Genomic DNA, 4,628 nt, shown 5'->3' on the forward strand with positions numbered 1-4,628 from the left:
ATCAAAATGATCACATCCACACCAGTACATCCTCAAGCGAATGGACAAGCAGAATCCTCAAACAAGATAATTGTCAACAACCTGAGGAAAAGACTGGGAGCCAAAAACAGAAGATGGGCAGAAGAATTACCCTTTGTTTCGTGGGCTGATAGGACGACAGTAAAAGGTGCAACTAGCCAAACCCCGTTTTCCTTGGTGTTTGGAGCAGAAGTGGTGATCCCGACAGAAATGGTGATACCTACAGCGATATCCGACCTCTGGGATCCTGAGCCGAATCCTGAAATCCTATGCCAGGAACTGGATACTATTGATGAAACAAGAGACGCGACATGGCTAAGGATGGCAGCATATCAACAGAGAAAGGCTTTTCAGAATACTACTAATCCTCCTGATGGAAAGTTGGCTCCAAAATGGGAAGGACCCTATGAGGTTGAATCAGAATCAGGAAAGGGAGCATACCGACTCAATAATATGGAGGGGGATATGTTACCAAGATCCTGGAATGCTATACATCTAAAAATATATTTCAAGTGAGTACGGAATTTAAATTCTAAGTCAGGATGGTATGGATTCTATCTCTTTTATTAAATTTTGATATTATTTATTGTTTTGAACCCATAACTAACTTAAGCATCGGAGGGGTGTTAGCCAGGCTAACACCCACCTTAGCTTACTGATGTTTTGCAGTATATGCTTCGGGATATAGCTCCGGGATATACATTCAGGATACTTCGAAAGATTAGAGGATTGGCCCCCTCTCTCACGTTTAAGGGATCCTGATCCCTTCACAGGTTTAAAGGTATTCACCTTTCTTCCGAATTGGGTTTAAACACCCCGCCTAGAGCGCAAGTTATTTGGGAATAGTTCAAAGTGGCGGGACCAGTTCATGTAAAAGTGGCTGACAATTTCGCTACTATTGGCTATATCCTGAATCCTAAAGGTCTATGATGATTGATCACCCTCTCTCACGAAAGGGTATTTTCATACTCTCTAAGGTTTAAAGGTTATCACCTTTCTAAGTCTTGGAGTTTATACATTCCCGCCTGTAGCGCATGAAAATTTGGGATTATCCCCAGGATACTAAGGATTTATCTCCAATATATTTTTGGGTCTTATCCCTGTAACACAAGAATTGTCTAAACAGTTGGAACTGATATTCAAAAATTTTCTAAGTGTTCATGCACAGGGGACATTCCTCCTAAGACGACTATGTAAGGCTCAAAGAATCAAATTTGAACCTAGTATACTAAGACTGGGGACATCTTAGTGGAAGGAGTTGCAAGAAGGATTGAAGTTCGGTACTAGGGCTACACCATATTCCTGCTATGATCTTGCCTTTGCGAATCTTACATGACTTGTTTGAACTTTTGAAACCATGTTTAAAATTTAAGTATCCTGATCAAGATATATCTTTAGGATATATTCTCAAAATAAATTCTCTGGATATGGATTAGGATATTTGATTGGAACCTTTGGGATACGATACTTGGGTTTAAAAATCAGAGTTAGATTTGTTTATAAATTCTAAGTAAATTATCTTTTTCCTTTGAGAACTTTATTTAAATTAGTTGAGATTTTGAAAAATAAACTATTTTGAGAAACTTTGTCTGAATTGTTTAGATATTGAGAAGTCCTATTTTACGAAAATCTGCGTAGGATATCACTGAGTATATTGATCAGGATATCTTCACATAAATGATAACACCAATTTTACAAAGTTAAACTAAGTAATGCATGGTAAAAATTAAAAGGCAACAGCAAGTAAATCGAAAGATGAAATTGTCTGAAATAGGCAATACTAGTTGATAACCGAAGGCTTCATCCTAAAACCTAGGACCCATCCACCCTTGGTTATCAAATTGTTTTAATACAAGAAATAAAATGGTTCAATGGAAATAGAAAATAAAATTGTTCAAATAAACATAATTCTCAAATTTGAGGGGAATAAGTTTTAGGAGGCAGCGCCTTCTTGGTTCGTGGCATTCTCAACAGCATCCGTCTCGGGATCAACCTGAGCATCCCTCTCAGCATTAGTTGGTTTTTTCGACTGCCTTTGAAGATCCTTGAGCTGCAGGTTTAGCAGAAGTGCCACCGAGACTCCTTAGCTTTGCTTCCCAAGCATTGACGTCCCAAGAAGGGCATTCGAAGCCCAGTGCTTTGGCTTCGTGGGCCGTCTTTAGCCTGGCCTGGAGAAAGGAAGTGATGACGGAACTTTTAAGGCTTTCCCGGTAGCTGATCATATCCTGTTCGTGTTGAGCATGGGCAGTATCAAGATCGGCTTAGGCCCGGAGAGCAGCTTTGTTGAGGGCAGCCTGGTGCTCTTGGGTCATAGCCTTGAACTTGTCCTCGTAATGCCGAGATTTGGCGGCTGCGATCACACCCTGATCAGAGATGGTAACCTCGGCTTTCTTCAACTTGGATTCAAGCGTCTTGTTGAGCCCACAGGATTCTTGATATAAATGAACCAGACGTTTGAGGCCCTACAAGGTAAAAGAACAGGTATTGGTTCTAATAAATACTTATAAGTAGTATAAAGTACAGGATATGGCTCAAGGATATTAACCTGGTTGAGAAAAGAAGTCATGAATCCGCTTGCCTCAATGAACCTGTGATTCTCATAGGGGAATGTATCAGAGATAACAGGAGAATCAGGCTCTTTCCTTTTACGAGAACTTGAACTCCGGGGCTTAGTAGCTGGAGAAGGTTTGGGAATGATGATGGCTTTGGAGCTGCTGGGCTTGGATGAGGCCGTGGCCTTGGGACTAGGTACCTTCTTGATCTGGACCTGATCAGAATAACTGTCCAGCTCATCAAGGTCGAAAACCTCAGTGATCTTGGCTGGTGCTGCATAAAGGGAAAAGTCCTACATCCTTATTACTCTTCATTATATTATATTATATTATATTAATTAGTCATTTCAAAAGTAACTCTTACCAGACATTTCGGATGATGAATATTGGCTGGGACTCGGGATGTGTGTGGTAAAACTCCTGTCACTTGCAGGCAATTGGTAAACTGCTTCGATTCTTTTTTCTGATTCCGCAGTAAGGGGAGCTACTTCCTTAAAATTCACTGCGAAAGGATCAAATAAGAAGATATTAGCACGGGATAGAAGTCTAGAAATACATGGGGATATTCATAATCCTACCGGTGGTGAACCACTCCATCGGAAGATAAGTACCCTCATGAATGGAGTCTCGTTTGACGAAGAAGAACTTGCGTTGCCATCCATCTTCATTTTTGATGGCTTTAAGAATAAGCGGTTTGCTGGAAGTGGAAAAGAGCAGGAACCATCTGGAACCGTGGGATCGGAGGCGATATGCAATTGGCATATCTTCGATGCAGAGGTCGGGATAGTGAAGGTTTTTAATTTGGTTGAGCACGATTAATACTCTCCAGACCATGGGCATGGTTTGGGCAAAGGAAATACCGGTAGTCCGGAAGAATTGCATCATGAATTCGGGAAATGGATACCAGAGACCTAGCGAGAAAGGGTATGCCGGAAAGCAGACCCAATCAGTAGAAGAAATATCTGATCGAATCGCTCGATCAAATGGTCTAAAAATCGTGCCATCAGGGAAAGCGCCGGAAGCTCTCAACGCCGCAATGTCTGTGTTATCAAAAGCACAGATCTCCTTCTCGGGATTTTTGAGAAGGTTTTGCTGGACGAAGGATTCCGATGATTCACCGGTCTGAGAATGGGTTGCAGTAGCCATCAGAGGAAGAATAAAGTTAACAGAAAACGTAGAAGCGATAAGTGATTACCTGGAGATTCTGTTGATGATATCTGCTTCTCAAACAAAAAGAGAGAAGATATAGGAGCATTGTAGATGTCCATCGAGTAAAAAGCGTGTTGGAAGTTGTATAGTGCAATCTTGACCATCACCTCGTTTTAATTGCCTCGGTCTACGAGATAGAGTTTTTAAAATATATCTGTTGGATTGGTATATCAACAGATATATTTTGGGGACAATTGTTATGGGTCATTTTCTGAGCATATATTGTAACAACTTTCACTAAAATTAATAGTTAGTATGTTAATTATCTATAAAGGAAACCCTAACTGAGAAACCCAAGCAATTCTGCATAAACCCTAAAATTTTCATAACAATTGGAATCAGGATCAGGGCCCCTAAAACTCAGAGGGGGTAAACCCTAGCTGATAATTATCACTATAATTTGTTGTCTAAATTTCAAATTCACAATCTTTCAACTCATCCAAGCTACTGGACACGAAACCAACCTAGGCTAGGAAGTAGACCCGTCGCGCCACGCGACGCGCGCAAGGAAACCCTTCGCGTGGCGCGAAGGGGGGCATTTTTCAGATATAAATAGGGGATGTTGGCACTTGAAGTTTGCTGTTAATTCGACGTCCAAACTCTAATTCTGCACTGAGATATAGCAGAAACAGTTCACAACACACACTAATCACGAAACGCTGCCGCAAAACAGGGTAATAACTCGATCGCTATTACGATTCAACGTCCGATCGATTGAAACTATCCAAAGATTGTTTAAGTGCCTCTCAAATTGAGTTTATACTTTGTTATTCATCGTGATTTTGACTTGAATGTTTGAGTGCTGTCGAAACTCGGACTATACTCTGTCATTCATTGTGAATCCGCTGA

This window comes from Helianthus annuus, chromosome 15, assembly GCF_002127325.2.
Source record: "Helianthus annuus cultivar XRQ/B chromosome 15, HanXRQr2.0-SUNRISE, whole genome shotgun sequence".
NCBI classification, from domain to species: Eukaryota; Viridiplantae; Streptophyta; class Magnoliopsida; order Asterales; family Asteraceae; genus Helianthus; species Helianthus annuus.